The 23,494-nt window shown below is 37.8% G+C and overlaps 1 protein-coding gene across 4 annotated transcripts in view; it reads right to left on the bottom strand.

Annotated features, from left to right (window-relative positions):
* Positions 1 to 23,494, bottom strand: part of LOC127426273 (transmembrane and coiled-coil domains protein 1-like) — a 41,474-nt gene that overhangs the window by 14,960 nt on the left and 3,020 nt on the right. For all 4 annotated transcript variants that reach the window (XM_051672966.1, XM_051672965.1, XM_051672963.1 and 1 more), the window contains exons 2-3: positions 6,277 to 6,465; positions 305 to 348 (exon numbers count right to left, since the gene is read on the bottom strand). The gene's annotated coding sequence lies outside the window, so the exon portion shown is untranslated. The remainder of the gene's footprint in view (positions 1 to 304; positions 349 to 6,276; positions 6,466 to 23,494) is intronic.

Consider the following 23,494-nt stretch of genomic DNA (forward strand, 5'->3'; position numbering starts at 1 on the left):
AGGATGAAATTAAAAGCATATACACAAAGCCAAGGTGAGTGGAGGCCTCAATATGACACTAAGTGATGGGAATTGGCGTTGTTAAACACAGAAGTGAGCTTAGGCAGGGTGTCGAACACTCAGTGGTAATCACCCTTTGGAGCTGAGGCAATACTACAGCCCTAGAGAGCCTCTCAGCCAATCATTTATCCATCAATGGATGCTAGAGATCATCACTCTCTTATTGACATTATCACATAATATGTTGAAAGATAAAAATTAACAGTTATTTCAGGTTCAGAGAGAGATAAACAGTGGCTCCTACCATAAGTCCAGCCTGGCCTTCACTGGCTCACAGTTCAGGGTTGGCTGTGGAGGAAAATGGTCATCACTATCAGACTGGACTCAATCCAATATGACACACATGGATAGCAGACACAACATATTGTCTAATAAAACTCAATTACACCCAGTCAGAGCAGTGATACAGATTCAAATAATGACAACAGGGTGTGCTCACATTTGGATTTTGATTAAGTAATTTTGGTAGCAGACATTTTAATTTTGAAATTCCGGGAACATTAACATTCTATATGATTCAATATCATTAGATGACACGGTACACTGCCTGATTCAGAAAAAAACTTTTAATTTCCTTTATTCAATTTGGCATAATAATTTTGCAAGCTGCTGTGTGAAGTATTTCATAAAACCATTAGGAAGTCTTCAATAAATCTGTCATTTGTAAATGTCTGACAGAGCCCATAGTGCACTCGATGTACTGCATACTCTAGAGCTTCAGGTGTGTTCAATCGAAATTCGTTGAGTCTAGCAGTGAAGCTCAGGCTTAAAGCTGGAGTATGTCATTTTGATGGCGCTAGTGTCGCAGAACAGAATTGCAAAAATAAACGTTGTTTTTAAAACAGATTTCTGAATACGTCCCTTGCCTGCAGTTGTTCAAACAGTCAGATAGTCCCACCCCCAACTCACGCCATTGAGTGCACGGACAGTGTGCGCGGAGGTAGGCAGGTACGTAGTTAGACAGGCAGGTAGGCCATCCAATCATTGCATTCAGGCTGAATGAAATGATTGGACGGGCCTTTTACAGACCTGTGACTGCCACAGATAATGGATTTTATTTTTTTTTTATATCAGAGCACTTGATATACATGGCTCATATGGGGGGGATTTACACACTTTGGGGGGGGGGGGGGGATAAAACTTGTAACAAAACTCGACATTTTACAACAAACTCACCTAAATCTCACGGGGGACTAATTTTCTCAATTACTGTATTGGTCTGATGGAACCAGGGTCAGAAATCAACTTTTTCATAAAGGGCAATTTTTGATTTCCAGGAGCATTTTTTACCTTTACAAGGACAATTATTTTTCTATTCTAACCTTATAAAATGACCCTGTCATCCTTTTATGTTATAATTTAAACAATTACTTCAATTTGAAAAATGGCATGTTTCAATAATTACAAAATTGTATAATCTGTACATTGCATAATGTGTATTGTTAGTGAAACAAAACTTTTTTCTCATGCACATACAGTATTTCCAAACATTTTGGCTATTAAATTAACAGAGCTTACAAAACGAATGCCATGCCAATTGAATAAAACAATGCAAAAATAAACATTTCACAAAGAACATTAGTCAGAGATATGATTCAAACACTAAAAGTGGTCTAATGTAAAATTATTATTGTATCATTAATAATGTTTTATTTCAGATCAAGGCTATTTATCCAGATATTTTTTTGTTAATATTATTAACTACATTGTAGCATTTGGTTACATTTTATTTTGTGTTCTCTCAGACCTGATTACTTTAATAAATAAAAAACATCCATCCCTCCCGCACTTTTAGCTTCTAGCTGTTGAGGAGGCTGATGAACCGATGGGCAGGTAAGTAGGCTATAGCACATTGAGTGACAGTGTTACTTACTAGCACAGTATATTTTGAACAAAAGGACCACGTAGGGTCACGTAATTTAGCGTGTGAGCATGACACCGAACTTCTGCGGAACGTGAGAAGCGAGTGCCCGTTTGTGCACATTTATGGTATGAGCATACGCCACTGACTCTGCACAACGGTCGACAGATAAATTATGTTCAGCGAAAATTCCAATGTAGATCGCGATGTTTGTATTTGGAAGTAGGCCTATAGGCTATCAAATGTTATTAATAAAACAACAAGAACTCTTTGCGGGGAAATTTTTTGCCCCCATATTTTTAATTTAATTGCCGTTTTTGCCCAGAGCCCCCATTCATTTCCAACCCTGAATGAAGAGATGGAGATGAGAGATGTAACGGGTGTTTAAGTGTCTCTTTTCACCATGCAGCTGGTAAACAAAGCATTTTTACTATTTCTGCTTTTCTTGTCAAATGTGCTGCATTATGACTAATGATGGAGCACCAAGATATGAAAGGCTTCAAAACTATAGATCGCTCCAATGCCACGCTTGCAATGTTAACAGCTTTGTTAATTATTAACAGGAGCAATAGTTTTATAGCGTCGCTTCCTAACGGAGAAGCAGTATAATGCCATTTGCATGTCAAATTAACAGGTTTAGAAAAGTTTATACATATGTAACATCTTAAGTTCAGTAACTATCCGACAAAGCTCTCCCTTACTGCGCACTTACACTAAACTCAAGCGCTAAACGTGCTGCTGACAGCTGCAAGTGAGAGAGAGGGAGAGATAGAGCGGATTTACTCACGCATCTTCTGGAGTGATAGTTTGATACAAATACAAGTTTATTGATTTGATTTGTTCATCTGTATCTATTGGTTTAATAATTTGCAGCTACACTGTAAAGTGAATAAAAGTGTGCGGGAATTTCTTGCTCTATGTATGTGGAACTTGCGGGAATTTTTAAAATTTCAGGCCCAGACACAGTGTTTTCCCTAGGTGTTTTTCAGCAGCGTTGTTGTGCGCATGTCCACAAGTCCGGAACTTAAGATGGGTTATTCATAGTACCATTTCATCTGGGTGTTTATTTACTGGGAAATTTTGACATATGAAGGGCTCTGGAAGCCGAGATAACTGTAGTCAAATAATGAAATGCCTCAACACAGAAAATGTCTTAATTATTTAATAAACAAATACATTCAATGACTACTTTATTAGTTACACCTGTTTACATAATGCGATTATCTAATCAACCAATCATTTGGCAGCAGTACATTGCATAAAATCATCCAGATACGGGTCAGGAGCTTCAGTTAATGTTCACATCAACCACCAGAATGGGGAAAAAAAAGCTCTCTCAGTAATTTTGACTGTGGCATGATTGTTGGTGCCAGACGGGCTGATTTGAGTATTTCTGTAACTACTGATCTCCTGGGACTTTTACGCACAACAGTCTCTAGAGTTTACTCAGAAAGGTGCCAGAATAGCATCTCAGAATGCACAACACATCAAACCTTGAGGCAGATGGGCTACAACAGCAGAAGACCACGTCTGGTTCCACTTCTGTCAACCAAGAACAGAAATCTGAGGCTGCAGTGGGCACAGGCTCACCAAAACTGGACAGTTAAAGACTGGAAAAACATAGCCTGGTCTGAAGAATCTCGATTTCTGCTGAGGTAAACAGATGGTAGGCCCAAATAGAACACACGGCTGAAGTCCGACTTTTTGACAAACCTAACAAGCGTTACATTGCATCAAGAATATTAATAAACCATGTAATATTTCAGCACCGCTGCTGATGCATATAGGGGAAACATTGCACATGAACCCTCTTACTGCACTACCACATCACTCCATCCATTATCATTTCAACTCTTAATATCACTAGCTTACAGCTCTTCATGAATGCTAGCCTTATCTCACCTTATCGAGTGTTCTGGGAAGTATGCAAATTATTTGTCTTACCCTTCTCAAATAGAAAGCATTCACAAAAACAGTCTTTTGAATATAAACCCCAAACAAACCATGATCAGCCATCCATGGTCAAACAGAAAATGTGAAACATGTAAACATCAGTCCAAACTAAACTAAACCTGTGCCCTACATCTGACCTAAGTGTAGTAAACAAACCCTGACCTTTTTTGGTTCAGAAACATAGTATCCAACACATATGGGAGTGGCATGAGAGCAAGGTGACACACACAGTGCTGTGAATGAACTATGAAGAGTGTTGATGTGTCTGTGTCCTACATGCATAATTAAACAGACGAGTGACAGTGACGTGGCACAGCTATTCTATAAAACAATCATATTCAACACAACAGCAGTCTAACAAGCCCAGCACACACCCAAAAACACCCTGAGGTGCTGTCACACCAGTTATATCTAGATGTGTTACAGACCAAAAAATAAATGTATAATAGCTTGAGCGACTTGTGTGAACTACATTCTTGTTATCAGCCCGTTCTAGTATTTTAGAGTCAACTCTCCTCCATTCCATAATGGCAGAAAAAGTCACGACGTGGCAATCCAGGCATGTGTTTTACATATGCCCATTAAACAGTCTTGCAATGTTTACGGCTAAACTAAACTTGCCATTAGTGGTCTGAATCTTTGGGTTGACACACTTGTTTTCAATTCAGTAGCATTTTCTGTAAATTCTTAGCGATTCAGAACAATTCAATGATTTATAGAATTCTTAAAATTCTTCCTTTCCCTTACTTCAGACTGTTTATAGCTCTAAAAGTAACTTTAAAGGAAAAACATATAGGCTACTTGGAACATAGCAAAGAGTGCAATGCAAACAACATGAGTAACCAGAGATGGGAGGGAATTCCAAAAAGAAATGACTAATAACTGACCACTTAAAAATCGGAATACTTTGTTTCTTGTGGATCACCTCAAGGCCACTTATGCAAATAAATAAATACACTCACTGAGCACTTTATTAAGAACAATACGGTCCTAATAAAGTGCCCGACGTGGTCTTCTGCTGTTGTAGCCCAACCACCTCAAGGTTTGACGTGTTGTGCATTCTGACATGCTATTCTGCTCACTAAAATTGTACAGAGTGGTTATCAGAGTTACCGTAGCTTTTCTGTCAGCTCGAACCAGTCTAGCCATTCTCCGATGACCTCTCATCAACAAGGCATTTCTGTCCACAAAGCTGCCACTCACTGGATGTTTTTTTTGTTTTTGGCACCATTCTGAATAAACTCTATAGACTTTTGTCCATGAAAATTCCAGGAGATCAGCAGTTACAGAAATACTCAAAACAGTCCGTCTGGTACCAACAATCATGCCACGGTCAGTATCACTGAGATCACATTTTCTCCCATTCTGATGGTTGATGTGAACATTAACTAAAGCTCCTGACCCATAAATGAATGATTTTATGCACTGCATTGCTGCCACACAATTAGATAGATTAGATAATCGCATGAATAAGTAGGTGAACAGGTGTTCCTAATAAAGTGCTCTGTGAGTGTATAAGAAATATCAACGAGATGACTTAACTTTGCCTAAATGTCTTTTGTACACTATCAAAACAATGGCACTCTTTTATCAATGTTTTATCTATAGTGGCCATGGAAATGAGTTGGGTAAGCAAATGTATCAATGTTGAGCATACTTGACTTGAGACTCGAGAGATGTGTTGTGAGAAAGGTGTCATTTGCACATTCCTGATGCGAGGTGCTCGAAAGTCTCAAAAAGCTGCTCAGAGATAAGGTACAGGGTCACAAAACATTTTCAATGACGGTGGTGGACAGAACGGACAGCGTGCGCAATACTGTGAACGATGAGCGACTTAGAAGCTGAGGACGCATCTGATAGCAGTATGGGGTATCCAAAGTCACTTAACAGAACTTTGACATCAGTAGTTCAGACATGTAACCTACATTAAATCTGTATACATTTTTAAATATTGTATGCTATCTTAAATTGATCAATGCAGTTGCATCAAAAGCAATTTTAATCAATTGATCAAGAAAATGACTCATGGCATACATACACAGACACACACACACCTTCAAAAACAACTGTATTTTCTTTGTATTAAATGGATCAGCTTATTCTACCCATCACTCCTTCCCCCAGTCCTGTTCATAAAGCTTCCCAAGGTCACATCACTCTGTATCTGTATACATGTATGTGTGAGTGCGTGTCTGCCTTTGAGCAATTGTACACTCCACTACAGTCAAGACATGCAGGACACTCAGCACAACAGTGGCATTATAAGCCTCCATGCTTCAATCTGGTTGCCTATTTAATAGTTTCACTTGCAAAATAATATTTCACTCTGAAACAAACTAAAAATTGTACTCCCTGTGCCTGAACAAAACAGTAGGTGATAAATGACAAACAATTCTCCATACCTTCAGTTCCAGTCATCAGTAGGCCTGCTTGGTCTTCTTAACATAGAAAACTTATTCGGTGAATAAATCTTAGAGGTTATCCAAAACAGTCTTTTCTGCACATAGACAACGACTGTCCCTCAGTGATGGATAAGAGGTCCTCTTGACACTTCAGTCAACCTGCCCCCATAAATGTAGTGATATCACATGCTGGAAAGAGTAAAAATATATTTCAGTAAAGGGGTGGTTACTTGTGCTCCACACACTCTCAATGGGAAAACTAATAAAAATAAATAAAAAAATTAAAATAAATAAATTACAATTATATATATATATAATTATATATATTAGTAACTGAATATAGTTACATTCATAAAGTATTTTGATCACTGGATGGATTACTCATTCTTTTCATTTAATATTTTTAATATTTAACATTTAATATTTAGTCTATTTAGTTTGAAAACATTAATCCATATAAACAGGTACGGCTCCAGCTCTAAAGTGGGCCACAGGTCTTTTAGTGTTAACAAACATAACCATGGTATTAGCCTGTTTTTTTATATATATATTTTTTATATGGTACTATGGTAATTCCATGGTATTCTTTAAAGCATCTAGGAGTAATATGTTAATGTCATGATGCATTAAATCATTTAGTAGCTTAAATGTACCAGAGGTATTCAATTAAACTTCCAAGAGGTCAGGTCTCTACATTTCTGCCCAACAGAGTTTCGCTGCATCAACAATACATTACAAGATGATCACTGATGGACGTTAAATCCTCTGCTCTGAGTAATGCTCCAGTATTTGTCAGGTGCTGTGGAGAGATTAAAGTCTTTTTCTAATTCTGCCTGGCACTGGTTAAATAAATAGTTGCAGAGTAAAAAAGGTTTAAACTGCTGGATGTCGTGAACTAGATGTTTTGTGCCCACATGCTGGATGTTGTGAACTAGATATTTTGTGCCCACAATCTTTCAGTTATGGGCTTTCAATGCGCAGCAAGGTTATGCATTATGCTTTCAGGATGCACATTATGCTGGCTCTACACTAGCTAATTTTTCAAATTATTTTTAGGTGTTAGCTTCATTAACATAATCACCAGCCAGGCAGAGGAAGACAGAGCGCCCATTAGCACCTCTAAGCGGGAGGTGTTAATCACTTGACCGTCGGGACTCCCTAGTGAGTTAATGGCTTCAAGCACTGAAAAAACACATCTGTTTTGTTTGAAAAAATCATTCGGACACTGAGAAGAACTGACAAGATGACAAGCTTATTGGAACTTTTTTTTTTTTTTTTTTTAAATCACACTCAGCTGCATATCATCATTAAAGCTGATTAAAATCCATTGTGATTCTGTCATTCTACAGAAATAATGCTAAAGCAACTAATGATGGATAAAAATAACCTTGATGGACATTTTACAGTTTTGGTGCATTGTAAAATATAACCTTGTGAAAGCCAACCAAACCATGAAGAAAATGCAACATTGTAACTATTTTAGTCCCTGTTTCGGAACAACCAAACAAGCTACAGGTCTGAAAACGCCCCAAATCACTCTTTTGCAATTGCAATTTTACTCATGTTTAGTGGTCAACCGATTTATCTGCCTAGGCGATATATCGGCTGATATTCTGAATTTTTTTAATTGTCGGCAATTAATTTGTTTCTTGAGGGTGCTGAGAATCGTCTGCTTGCATGTGAAGCAACAAAGTAAACTAATATCAATAAAACTAATATCATATACCATCTGCAAATATGCACATATCTCGTTTAGACAGATGTCATAAACCAACCTCAAAAAACTTGAGCAGATCCAGCATCCTGTGGAACACTCATAAATCTTCCTCTGAAGCATGTATTCTAAATGGGGGGGGGGTCGCACACCGGACGCGTCTGGCAGACGACATGGCGTGTCTAAAATTCAAAACAACTGTTTTCAATGAAGGTACGCACACCGCCCAGCTACAACTCCAGAGGCTGCTCAAATTTCTACCGCGCCACGGAGCGCAACTCGCATATTTTCCATTAAATTCAACCAAAATCATTATCAAAGAACAGATTATTTACTTTAGCATTCTTAATTCTTGAACAAGGGAAAAACATTGGTAACTTTTGTGTACTGTCTACAACCTGTCCCATGTCCTAGCTGCGACACGGCATGGCACTTCTCGTCCAGCGTGTGACCACCTTAACAGTTTCTCCTCAACAGTTCCCTGTAACTTTTCTAATGATAAAAGGCAAATATCAATAACAATTATATACCATCTACAAATATGCAGATATCTCGTTTAAAAAGATGTAATTCATGAACCTCACAAAAATCCAGCGTTTTTTTCCCCATCGAGCACTCATCTAATATCTTCCTCTGACTAAACAGAAATCAGAAGAAACTGCAATCTACCATTTAATACAAAATTATTATTTTTTTTAGATAATTTTTTACAAAGTTAAAGTTTAGTGTTTAGTGAAATTGAGTAAATATAGTGCTAAATAAAAGTTGCTAAAAAATGAATGAATTTTAGTTTATGTTATTTACCACATTAAATTGTGTGATATATCGGCATTGAATCGGCCTATCGGCCACTCTGCTCTCTGGATATTAGCATCGGCCATTAAAAAACCCATATCGGTCAATCACTACTCAAGTTATTTTGTCAGAGAGAGATAGTTGCGGTGAGTCGTTTTGTGTGTCACCCCTCCACCATTTTTAATCATCAAGTGTGTCATACTTCTCTGACTGAAGAGAGAGAGATCTCAGCAAAACAGTCTCCATGTGTGACACCCTCGGCCAATGCTAGTGAGCCAGCTTAAGCGGTTTTGTACTGCTCTGTTTTGGAGCCTTTATTATTTTGACAGTTATGCGCAATGAGATGTTATATTTATTTAGCCTATTTACTTGCTAAATATCCTTAAGTTATGTTGAAGTGCTGTGCTTAACGTCCGTATTTTCCTCTGAAATGCATCGGAGGGGGGTCACTTGAATATAAAGGAGCCAATACATTTATGGGTTTCTAAACACCAACTTGTTGACTAGTCATTCAAACACACGCACTAGTCGATTATGAAACTTGGTAGTTCAAGTCCTTTTTTACTATAAATTCTCCTCCCTGCCCAGTAGGTGGCAATATGAACGAAGAATGCAAATCATCAAAAACAAAAGAAGAATGTGAAAGTGGAAGTGGAGTGTGATAGTAAAAAAGGACTCACCCACGTTTCTCACCCACACCTATCATATCCCTTCTGAAGATATATATTTAAAACACTGGAGTCATATGGATTAATACTGCCTTTAGGTGATTTTGGACCTTCAAAGTTTTAGTACCCATTCACTTGAAAGTCATACAAATCTGGGATGGCATGAGGGGGAGTAAATGACGAGAAAGTTTTCAGGTGAACTATTACATTAAAGTGTTAGTTGTCTTTCCATGTCATGCCAAAGATGATACCATCTTTGAATTAAAAGGAATGTTCCAGGTTCAATACAAGTTAAGATAAATCGACAGCATTTGTGGCATAATGTTGATTACCACAAATTATTTGACTCGTTCCTCCTTTTCTTTATAAAAAAAAAAAGCAAAAAATCGAGGTTACAGTGAGGCACAATGGATGTGAATGGGGACAAAGAAAGTGAACGTGGCAAATTTTTGGAGGGTTTAAACAGAAATGTGAAGCTTATAATTTTATCAAAGCACTTACATGAATTCTTCTGCTAAAACTTGTGTATTATTTGAGCTGTAAAGTTGTTTAAATGGCCCTTTTTACAGTCAATTTAGGGTTTGTTGACATTATATCATCATATATTATTTATATTATATTATATATATATATATATATATATATATATATATATATATATATATATATATATATATATATATATATATAAAACTGGATTGCTGATGACATCATAACAGTGAAGCCACTGTGCCACCATATTGCTAAGCCCAAACATTCCAGTCTCCCTTTTGATTTAATAGGAAATCATCTTATTTCAGCCAGTAAACATTAGTCATTCAATCACCAATTTTATATCTGAAATCTGCATGTACATCCCTACAACGCAAACGTCCTACACATGTATTTATTTAAGTGGTGAATTTTTCCTGTTTCTTGAAATCCTGAGCGAGTTATGTATATTTTTATCAAACAGTATCCACCACTAACAAATTTCATCAGCAAACAGATCAGCTGAATGTAAACAAGTTCACTGAAACTGAGGTAAGATACAAACAGGCATTTTCAGATTTATTTATTGTGAACATCCAAGTGATCATTCAGAGTTACTTGTTTTATCTTTTCATCAAAAAGTGCCTTGTTCTCGCGGTCATTTGAATAAGAGCGCGCAATCTCTCTCCCTCTATCACATGCGCAGCCGGCGAGCAGAGACAGAGACACGCACAGCAAAGCTGGTTAAAATTAAACTAATACGCTAGGTTTAAATGGCAAACAAACACGTATTTATGACATGTATCCATGTATGACAACAGAGAGCACATCACAGATGGGCTGGTTTGAGTATTTCTGTAACTGCTGATCTCCTGGGATTTTCACACACAACAGTCTCTAGAATTTACTCCGAATGGTGCCAAAAACAAAAAATATCGAGTGAGTGGCAGTTCTGTGGATGGAAATGCCTTGTTGATGAGAGAGGTCAACAGAGAATGGCCAGACTGGTTCAAACTGACAAAGTCTATGGTAACTCAGATAACCACTCTGTACAACTGTGGTGAGATGAATAGCATTTCAGAATGCCATTCTGAGATGCAGGCTGGTGCTGTTTTGGTGGCACGAGGGGGGACCTATACAATATTAGGCATGTGGCTTTAATGTTGTGTCTGATCAGTGTATATCAGGGTAAGTTTCTTGCTGGCATGATGTACATAAGAACAAAGAACCATTTTTTTATTATTATCCCCTTTTCTCCCCAATTTGGAATGCCCAATTCCCACTACTTAGTGGTTACTCACCTCAATCCAGGTGGCAGAGGACAAGTCTCAGTTGCCTCCGCTTCTGAGACAGTCAATCCGTGCATCTTATCACGTGGCTCATTGTGCATGACACCACGACACACACCCAGCATGTGGAGACTCATGCTACTCTCCGCGATCCACGCACAACTTACCACGCGCCCCATTGAGAGCAAGAACCCCTAATTGCAACCAAAAGGAGGTTACACCATGTAACTCTACCCTTTCTAGCAACTGGGCCAATTTGGTTGCTTAGGGGACCTGACTGGAGTCACTCAGCACACCCTGGATTTGAACTCGCGACTCCACGGATGGTAGTCAGCGTCAATACTCACTGAGCTACCCAGGCCCCCCCTGGTATGGTAACTTGATGTTAAATATGTATTTAAATGTATAGGTCTTATAGGTATTTATGTTCCTTTCATTAGGCTACTATGAAAATTACTCTAATTAATAAACTAATACACACATAATACGCAATAAACTTAAGCATTGTAGCTTATGAGTGTGTTCAGTGTCTTGTATTACCATATAAAGCCTACGTAACGTTTTTATTCGTGTACTATAATGTGCTTTTCTGTGTATAGTTAAATTGTTTTCTTTCTTTGAAATATAAATTGAAATTATTTGATATCACGAGAAAAAGGCACCACCGACAGCAGTAAAAGGCACAAATAAAAAAGACATTTGATAGAATTGCAGGACAGCATCTGCAAAGAGCATCAAAAACTAGGACGGGTGTAATAACATGCAGAATTTTCAGAAAATTTAATTGCATAAGTAAAATTTAAATGTATGTATTTAATATACACACACACACACACACAGAGTTGTGCTCAAAAGTTTGCATACCCTTGGATAATTGGTAATATATGTACCATTTTTAAACAAAACATGAGTGAGCAGGCAAAACACATTTCTTTTTATTTCTTATGGGATTCATATTCAACTGTAGGTTATAACAGAATGGCACAATCATAAAACAAAACATGGCAACAAAGAAAAAAATGAAATGACCCCTGTTCAAAAGTCTGCATACCCTTAGTTCTTAATACTGTGTATTGCCCCCTTTAGCATCAATGACAGCATGCAATCTTTTGTAATAGTTGTCTATAAGGCCCCAAATTCTTGCAGGTGGTATAGCTGTCCATTCGTCTTGGCAAAATGCCTCCAGGTCATGCAAAGTCTTTGGTCGTCTTGCATGAACTGCACGTTTGAGATCTCCCCAGAGTGCCTCGATGATATTCAAGTCAGGAGACTGTGATGGCCATTCCAGAACCTTCACCTTTTTCTGCTGTAACCACTGGCGGGTCAACTTGGCCTTGTGCTTAGGGTCATTGTCGTGCTGGAAAGTCCAAGAGCGTCCCACGCGCAGCTTTCGTGCAGCAGAATGCAAATTGTCTGCCAGTATTTTCTGATAACATGCTGCATTCATCTTGCCATCAATTTTCACAAGATTCCCCATGCCTTTAGAGCTCACACACCACCAAAACATCAGTGAGCCACCACCATGCTTCACAGTGGGTATGATATTCTTTTCACTATAGGCCTTGTTGACCCCTCTCCAAACATAGCGCTTATGGTTGTGACCATAAAGCTCTATTTTGGTCTCGTCACTCCAAATTACAGTGTGCAAGAAGCTGTGAGGCGTGTCAAGGTGTTGTCGGGCATATTGTAACCGGGCATTTTTGTGGCATTAGCGCAGTAAAGGCTTCTTTCTGGCAACTCGACCATGCAGCTCATTTTTGTTCAAGTATCGTCGTATTGTGCTCCTTGAAACAACCACACCGTCTTTTTCCAGAGCAGCCTGTATTTCTCCCAAGATTACCTGTGTGTTTTTCTTTGTATCCCGAACAATTCTTCTGGCAGTTGTGGCTGAAATCTTTCTTGGTCTTCCTGACCTTGGCTTGGTATGAAGAGATCCCCGAATTTTCCACTTCTTAATAAGTGATTGAACAGTACTGACTGGAATTTTCAAGGCTTTGGATATCTTTTTATATCCTTTTCCATCTTTATAAAGTTCCATTACCTGGTTACGCAGTTCTTTTGACAGTTCTTTTCTGCTCCCCATGCCTCAGTATCTAGCCTGCTCAGTGCATCCACGTGAGAGCTAACAAACTTATTGACTATTTATACACAGACACTAATTGCAATTTAAAAATTTTGAAATTAACCTTTAATTGCCATTTAAACCTGTGTGTGTCACCTTATGTGTCTGTAACAAGGCCAAACATTCAAGGGTATGTAAACTTTTGATCAGGGGCATTTGGGTGATTTCTGTTACCATTATGATTTAAAAAGGAGCCAAACAACTATGTGATAATAAATGGCTTCATATGATCACTATCATTAAATAAAAGACAGTTTTTTTGCCTGATCAGTCATATTTTCAAAATCAATGCCAAAATTTCACAATTTCTGCCAGGGTATGCAAACTTTTGAGCACAACTGTCTGTGTGTGTGTGTGTGTGTGCGTGTGTGTGTATGCATGCATGCATGCATGCGTGTGTATATAAAAACATTTAGTTTAGCAGGGAAATAAATGTACTGCACAAATTATGGTTACTCCATGGATGCTTGTGAATAAGCATTAGATGCTGGAAATGTCCCGCACCTTACTGAAACGGAAAATATGATTGGTTAGCAGTGTTTCCCACAGGATTTTATGAGACTGTGGTGGGTGGATCTCGGACCCTCTAGGGGGTTCAGGGGCCATGCTCCCCCGTAAGAAAATATTTTACATTTTAAAGATAAATGCATCAATCTTGTGCACTTTGAGAGCAAAATTAAGAGGCTAGATCTATAAAGAACTTTTGTGTTCTTGTAAACAATTTTGTGCTCTAGTAGTAATTTAATCAAACACATTGCTTGTATAGATATGAATGGTGATGACATGGCAAAAAAGTCACCCACAAAGCATAAATGAGATGGAGTTTAACACAGTACACAAATGGTCAAAACACAAAATCGACTAGAACATACATTTGAGCCAGGGCTCGTCCTTTAAGCATCGTCATGTGCTTGTCCTCCGGACAAGTAAATTGGTCATTCCCTTGTCTGAGTAAAATAATTACTATTTTTTTCTCCGGAGAGAAAAAAGGACATTTAAGTTACATGTTAAAGTAACATGTCAAAGTTTATGTTGTATATTTTTCTACAATTATGAACGATACCCAACCTAATAGTGTACCAATGCAATCAACTTAATTCTCTGTGACAGAAATGTAAACCGCACTGGGTAGGGGAGGAGGCTATTGTCATATGATAATTATTTTGTTACGTATGGTAGTCAAATGAAGGAAAGCCTCCATCGCCATCTTTTACAGCAGGGGTGCTCACACTTCTATGGAATGAGATCTACTTTTTCATCATGTTATTGCAGCAAGATTTACCATGTACAATAAAGGCTATACATTATCACAATACCAAAATTTCAGTATTCTGAAGTGAAATTTGACGATTCTCAATACCAGCTTCAAACCACAACAAATAATAACATTAACTAATATGTTAATTATGGAAGAATGGTTTCAAGTTCTAAAGTAATTATTCAAGACTAGTAAACAAACATTAATAAAATAAAAAATAGCAATGAACAGAAATAAATAATTAAAAAAAATGAACAAAAAATACAAATTAAAAATATTCAGTGCTTTTTTTTTTAACACAGCTTCAAAAGTTTTTAACAGCAGTAGGCTGTCAAGTATTAAAGTAAACATTCAGAATGAAATGCAACAAAACTACTACTGGCCTTCACAGTATGATTATAATACATTAATACTTTTAAGTTACTAAAGTTACCCAGTCAAGAGCAGTGAGTGTTTCCTCGTTTTCTTGTTGTGGATGATAAGACAGGTCTACTAGCTTACATTTATACTTACATTTTACCAACATTTTAAGATGGGCATTTTTGAAATGTATTTGACCGTTCAGGTGCACATTAGCGCAAGCATTTTCGGCACACACACATGCCGCCTATCAATCAAACAGGGCACAGCGGTTATTAGATTTATTTTTCTAGAATATAAAATTATGCACTCTGGATTATTTTCAACAGCAGGGTAAGAATATGAACTTTCTAATAAGTGGCAAAGGCCTAGGCTATCACAAATATAGCTGGTTATTTTCTTGTTATTGATGTTTTAATCAGTCTGCTTGTCTGGTCGGGCAAGTAAAATTCTCTTTCACTTGCCCCTTCAAAACTCCACTTGTCCCAGACAAGCGTTAATGTCGAGCCCTGTAAGCCAAAGAAATGAAGCAAAAGACTGACTGGGAGTGAGAGATGCTTTACCAAAGCAACGGCACAAAACACAACATTAGAGATTTTTTATGTTATTATGAGAAGTGTAAAAATATTTTCATGTCATTATGAAACTGTGGCAGGACAAATTAGGTAATTCTAATTTGTAGTGGAACAAACTAGGTAATTAATGGGAAACACTGTGGTTAGCAAATATCCAATCGCATCTGAAATTAACGTTCCGATAGGTGGATAAGCTTAGTCGGACTGTCTGTCTTGCTCATGCTTTCAGTTGCACTCCCACAGCTCGATGCGCGTTTATAGAGAATCTCTGTACACTTTTTAAAATAATAATTAAAAACAAAACATACAATTCACTCAACAGTGCTGTGGCATAGTGTTGTTAGATTGAAAAAGTTCTGGGTCAAAAGCCTACTCATTGTACTGGCGGCCATACATATCACTTATTTTAGGTGGGCATATGCTAAATCCTAAAAAAGATTATACACACTACTGGCTCGACGGGAAGAAAACGCTGGATTTTCATGATGTTCGTGAATTACATCTTTTTAAAACGAGATATCTGCATATTTGCAGACGGTATATAATAGAAGTTTTATTGATATCTGCCATCATTCGAAATTTACAGGGAACTGTTGAGGAGAGACTGTTAGAATATGTGCTTCAGAGGAAGATTTATGAGCGCTCCACAAGACGCTGGATCTGCTGAAGTTGTGAGTCGCAAGTTCGAATCCAGGACGTGCTGATTGACTCCTGCCAGGTCTCCTAAGCAACCAAATTGGCCCAGTTGCTAGGGAGGGTAAAGTCACATGGGGTAACCTCCTCGTGGTCGCCATAATGTGGTTCGCTCTCGGTGGGGCTCGTGGCGAGTTGTGCGTGGATGCTGCAGAGAATAGCGTGAAGCCTCCACACGCACTGTGTCTCCGCGGTAATGCGCACAACAAGCTGCGTGATAAGATGCGTGGATTGACAGTCTCAGATGCGGAGGCAACTGAGATTCGTCCTCCGCCACCTGGATTGAGGAGAGTCACTACGCCACTACGAGGACTTAGAACGCATTGGGAATTGGGCATTCCAAATTGGGGAGAAAAGGAAATGGGGTTGGGTTAGGGGATCTAAAATATTATATATGATTGTATAATGTAATAATCACACTAATATATTTAAGCATTATAAAACATTGAGGTTAAGCACACAAAATAATATTTAAAGACTGATAACTAACGACAAAGTTCTCGTTGAAAAATATGGGGCACCTCTGGCATCATCATGCAGACGCGGACAGCTTCTGCACAAGCGTCAAATTTGGACACTTAGGGAATGAGAACGGGTTGGGCATGAATTAAATTTCTGTCAAGAAAATCCTATTTTCAAGAAGATCATTTTTTCTCTCTTGTGAAATCTTTGAGGCAAATATGTTCTGCAAAAAAAATAAATAAAAAAAAATAAAAAAAAAAATAAAAAAAACAACATACTCCTGATAAGAATGTTTGTTCTGTTCTCGTTTAAAAAAAAAAAAAAAAAAGCAGCTTGAAGTCTACATTAAATGGACTGCGACACAATTTTCAGTGGCGGCCCCCCCAGCACTGCACACTTTGCATCGGCACAGCCACTGACCAGGAAAATAAAAAAAAAATGGCACTCCATGTCAAAAAGGCTGCCGAACCCTGGAGTATAAGATGGAATTTCTCAACGTTTTGAATCACAATCCACTAAATATAAAAGGGAAAAATTTACACTTGTGCTGCACTTCCTGAACTACTTGCATAAAAATATAAACATCAGACGCATCCAACCCACGTTGTTTTCAGTAGTGAGGACCTCTGGAAGCATTCAGGTGTGAAATGTCTCGAACACAATCACAAAATTTGCCGTTATTCCTCCTCTGAAATTTAAATGTAATCCAACAGGCCCGTAACCAAGGTAGTTTGGGGAAAGGAACAGAAATTTTATGTAGGAAACCACCAAAAATACACCTTTTCATAGCTGTATTAGCTGCTTTGATACCAAGTTGGTTTACATGACTCTAGAAGGGGCAGGGTTTAAACTAGGGATGGGACAATATATCGAATTTCGATATACCGCAAACCAAAAAAAATGACGAACCACATTGTGGCGTAACTCGATATTTTAAAATTTGCAACACTGTTTTCGGTCCATGTGAGCATAAATGAAATGACCCGTCAAACATAATCGCTCTATTGCTTGATTTTACCACTGCTGCGATTTTTACTACACTGTTAAAAGAGGTAACAAGTTCCTTGAAGTGCTTAAAGTGCTTGAATTTAGCTTTCAGAAATTTTTGTACTGGAATACCTGGAAAATCACCTTGTTTTGAAGAAAAGTGCTTGAATAAATGGATCGTTTCCTAATGTATGTCCAAAGATGAGGCGTACTCCATTTTCATTGAATGTGTCTCAATATCCTTTCTGTTCTTTACAGTCAGATAAAAAAAGTAAAAAGAAATATTACTTTTAATCTCACACAGCAAAGAAAACGAGAGATTCTTGATGTTTGCTGAACTGGAACACTGCAATTTGCTTGTTCATCTCTTAAAGTGACAGAAACCTTTTTAGCATTATTATACAAATTAATCTACACTCAATGTTTCCTTATAAATTGTACACATTATTTCAGACAGTGATAGCTCATCATTATTATATTATATATATTACACACACACAATTTCATGATAAAATTAATGTAGAAATGGTATTTTTACAAAGTTAAAATGTGATGACAAAAATTTAAAAAATGAAATTTTCACTCACATACTTTTTTTAGGACAGGTTCCATTTGGTTCTATTCCTTGTTCTGCACCTGATCAGCTTGAATGTAGCCCACTATTTTTTAAAGCTCATTTGTGTGTGATCTTTTCTTATGGAGAAAGGTATATGAGCAACTCATTTAAACTTTGAGCATTTATATTGTGCATTAAAGAACTTTATTTTGATGAGTGTATTTTGCTCAGACATTTTCAGATAATAAATTCTGTAATGAGTGTTATCAAATCGAGATATCAAATCGTGAACCTCGTATCATATATCAAACAGAATCGTGAGAACCATATCGTCCCATCTCTAGTTTTAACGGACTAACCCTTGCATACATCAGCAGAGAAGAGTCAGTCATAAATCACCAGAAGAGCAAGTTATGACATTCTGATTAAAGATTGAGGTCAAAAACTATTAAATGGCAAATATACATGGATGAATCGTTCACAAGATCATTTATATACAATAAAATAAATAGGGTCGATTTTAATTTCACGCAGTTGTTAAAACAAGGTAAATTTGCTTTGTTTTAGAAGCAACACTGCAGAAGATATTTAGGCTTTTTTCAGAGAATGTGTTTAAGCAAGTGTATTTTGTCTTACTGTAGGGTACTGGTAGATTTTTCTTCACTTGTTATTAACCAGTTTTTAGTCAAATCAAGTGAATAATAATTGCCAATGCTAAAGTAGTAATCCAAAGTATTTAGATTGCTGACATTGAGTAATACCGTATACATTACATAAGTAACCCTCCTTATCCTGAGTGTGCTCAAAAGCCTCTTTTGGCCATAGCTTACACCACTTGAGTGGTAAAACACCAAGTCAAATCAAGTCAACCTTTATTTATATAGCACATTTAAAAACAGAAGTTGACCCAAAGCACTTTACAAATCAATTAAAACAACGACAGAGTTATATATATATATATATATTACACACACACATACACACACACGCAAAAACACACAAATATTATTTTAAATAAGTATTTACTTAATTTAACATATTAAAAGTCCTATTCAAATGCTAAGAAAATACATTTTCAAAGAGGTTTAAAAATGGCTATTGAAGAAGCTGACCTCACATGGTAAGGGAGACCATTAGTTTAGGACCTACCACAGAGAAAGCACGATCACCCTTGGATGTATAGCAACAATGTGGAACATGATTAGAAGACCCGAGTGCTCTGGTGGGGGAGTAAGGGACGAGAAGATCACTAATGTATTTGGGCATGAGACCAGATAGTGACTTATAATCAAACAGAATTTTAAAATAGACCCTGAATTTAATGGGAAGCCAGTGTAGAGATGCTAATATAGGGGTAATGTGATCCCTCTTTCTTGACCTGTCAAAAGCCTAGCTGCAGCATTTTGAGCCATCTTAGGCGGGATAACACTGATTGAGGGAGGCCAATGTACAATGAGTTACAATAATCTAACCTTGATGAAATTAGTGAGTGGATCACAATTTCCAGGTCTTTGCTGGAAAGGAAATGTTTGACTTCAGCGATCGATCTCAGGTGGAAAAAGATATCCTTGAGAACAGCTCTAATTTGTTTATTAAAAGTAATGATGAATCTAAAATCACTCCAAGAATTCTTACACGATCTTTCGACAACATAGGACCTAACACGGCGGCCATCCCAGGTAAGGAGGACATGGGGGTACCTAAAATCAGAACTTCAGTTTTACCTCGTTTAATGTTTGCCAGCCAATGTTTAATATCTTCGAAGCAATTCTGGATGTTTTCAAATGAACACTTCTTGTCTAAGCTCACTGGTAAGTAAAATTGGGAATCATCAGCATAAGTGATAGGATATGCTGTACTTTGGAATATAGAGCTTAGAGGAAGCATATACAAAGAAAATAATAAGGGAGTGTGAGGAGGAGGGCGGGGCCTATGCGCACCCAGCCCCTAATCAGGCTAATCAGCTGAGGAGAGGGATAAATGCAGCCGTTCGGGGGAGAGAGAGAGCCACAACAGGGCTCAACGCTAAGGATTTTTTCTACTGGCCCAGTTGGGCCAGTGCTTCAGATTTTTACTGGCCCCAACACAAAAATGATAAATAGCTGTTTTTACCATCATGGATTTAAAAATGTATCCAAAGATAAATATTTTTTACATATATTATGTTTTTAAGACAATGCCCCCCAAACTGAATCACATTTATAATTTGCAAGATATGATTTATGGCTTATGCAATCCCACATAAGCGCTTTACAGATATAAATTCATAAATACATCATATTAACCTCAGCTGTCCTGCCATTTACACATGATTTTTCAAAGCAAAGAATTCTGTGGAGGAGATGATGGGCTTTCGGTCACCCGTTTAGTCATGCGGTCATGCAACTTTTGCCCATGTGTAGTGTATTCACACACAGGATCATAGATTTAGTCACTGAGTTAAAGATGTGATTATTGGCTGAATGTAATAAACATATGAATCCCTGAAAAGAGACTTGCTACCAAATCGGTTGGGATGTGTAATATACATTTAGGGAGATATTAGACCTAATCTGTGAATTAATGTGTATATAACATGAAATCAGACAACCTACAAGAGCAACACAGACTGATGCACAAAAACAAAAATACCTGTATGGTCCAGAAATGAAACTAGTGTTTCATGAGGATGATAAGAAGCAGACTGTTTTGAATATTCATCTTCACCCTGCAGCTGAACAGCTCTGATAATAATAGCCTAATAGCCATAGTGCTCTTGCTTCTTTTCATATCAAACGCCATTATAATATCGAATTAATGATTACATTTTGAAACTAACCTAATAAAATCTATACTTACATTTTGGATACTGAGCAGCTTGTGATTTCCAGGCACGTGTATAACTGGGGTTTAACAAATTTTATTACATTTCATTCGGCGCTTCATCTCTAAAGGCAAATTAATGAGAAAATGTGCATTTTTTTTTTTACAGTGGGAATAAAACTAGCGCTCTGTGCCTTATTGAGAGCACAAGCATGTTAAACAGTCTATGCTGCTTGGAGAGAGATGAGACATATGCATGGAGAGACATAGATTTTCAGTCCTATAGAATGAAACTGTTGATTTTTTGTGTTCCAATGTGCGGATTACTGCTTTTCACCAACATGTAAAAACGACAAACGTGGGGATTTTGCGCACTGTGAACACGGAATGTGCAGGGAAATTTAAAATGCTGCACAAGACGTGCAATCCCGCTACGAAACTCAGTGTTTTTTCTTCTATTTTCTTCACATTGGTTATAGCTGCTGCTAAGACACTTGGAAAAAGAGCGAGGACAGTGCTAGGAGAGTGCGCTCTGCATCTGCACGCGACTGTGCCTTGGCACGTCCAATATATTATGCATTTGTGCGTATTTGCGAGATAAATATACTCGTGCTCGCTCCTCGGTTAGAAGACTTAGTTCGCGCCATGTAATTTGTGCTCTCTCGCTTGTTTCATTGCACTAATGTTATAAATGCAGCACTGGCCCGATCGGGCAAGTGACAGTTCTAGCAACTGGCCCAAATCTCTCTCACACTGGCCCCGGGCCATCGGGCAGTCCTTATTGTCGAGCCCTGCACAAGCAGCTGCCGTGTGCATTTGTGTCTTTGTTTAAATTAAATATTACTTTGACTGTCCAGCCAGTTCCCGCCGCCTCCTTTCCCATTTTAACCCAGTTACATTAGTGCCGAAACCCAGGACCAATGTAACAGGGTTTAAAATGGGCAAGGAACCGGCTGAACAGTCAAAGTAATATTTAAACAAAAAGATACGAGTGCACACACGGCAGCTGCGTGTGGCTCTCTCTCTTCTGAACTGCCGCATCCGGCTGCATTTATCCCTCTCCTCGGCTGATTAGCCCGATTAGCCCTCCTCCTCATCACAGGGTCCTAAAAATCAACCCTTGCGGGACGTCACATTGTAAATGAGCTGATGCAGGAGAGAAATTCCCTACATTTACAGAAAACACCCTATTTTAGATAGCAGGCAAACCACTGGAGGGCCATACCCTGGATGCAAACCCCACACTCGATACGATTAAGAATGCTATGGTTGATAGTGTCGAATGCAACACTAAGATCTAATAAGACTAAGACAACATGCAAGCTTGAATCCATGGAGAGCAAAATATCATTAGCAACATTGAGCAATGCAGATTCAGTGCTGTGCAAGGGTCTGAAGCCAGACTGAAATGTATCTAAAATGCATTTAGACAGGAGTAAAGCAGCGAATAGACAACTCTAAGATTTTACAGATTGGTCTATAATTATCATGTTGCCGGATCCAAAGAAGGCATTTAAAAGGAATAGTTCACCCAAAAATTAAAATTTGCTGAATTTACTCACCCTCAGGCCATCCAAGATGTATCTGAGTTTCTTTCTTCATCAAAACAGAATTTAAGACTTTTAGGATTTCATTTCAGGCCTCCTCCTCTAAGCAATGCAAGTGAATGTACTCCATTTTTTGGATGGTCCAAAATGCATATTTAGGGTGCATCAGAATAATTCATACGACTCCAGTCGACAAATAAAGTTCTTCTGAACGCAAACGATTGATTATTTTGAGAAACAAAACAATACTTTTTAACTACAAATGTTCGCTTCCGTACATCTGTGACGTGCGCTCATGAGAGGGATGACTTAAGCTTGTTGGTAAGGTCACGCATCACGTGGAGTCAGGAAGCGTGTCATTGTTTACAAGAGAAACTTGTGCCGTTCACAAACCAAAACAGTCAAAAACAATATAAAATCACTTCTAAATAATTTAAAAAAAAATAATAATAATTTAAACAACGACGTGCTTCCTGACTCCTCCCCCACGTGACGTGTGACCTTACCAATGAGCTTACGTCATCCCTCTCATGAACGCACGTCACAGATGTACGGAAGCGAACATTTGTAGTTAAAAAGTATTGTTTTCTCAAAATAATCAATCGTTTGCATTCAGAAGAACTTTTTGTCGACTGGAGTCATGTGGATTATTTTGATGCACCCTAAATATGCATTTTGGACTGTCAAAAAAAAAATGGAGTACATTCACTTGCATTGTTTAGAGGAGGAGGCCTGAAATGAAATCCTAAAAGTCTTAAATTTTGTTTTGATGAGGAAAGAAACTCAGATACATCTTGGATGGCCTGAGGGTGAGTAAATTATCAGCAAATTTTAATTTTTGGGTGAACTATTCCTTTAACAAAAGGATATAGAATTGCATGCTTAGAACAACTCCATTAGCTAAGAAGCTGTTAACTAT

This window comes from Myxocyprinus asiaticus, chromosome 35 (assembly GCF_019703515.2).
Source record: "Myxocyprinus asiaticus isolate MX2 ecotype Aquarium Trade chromosome 35, UBuf_Myxa_2, whole genome shotgun sequence".
Taxonomy (NCBI): domain Eukaryota; kingdom Metazoa; phylum Chordata; class Actinopteri; order Cypriniformes; family Catostomidae; genus Myxocyprinus; species Myxocyprinus asiaticus.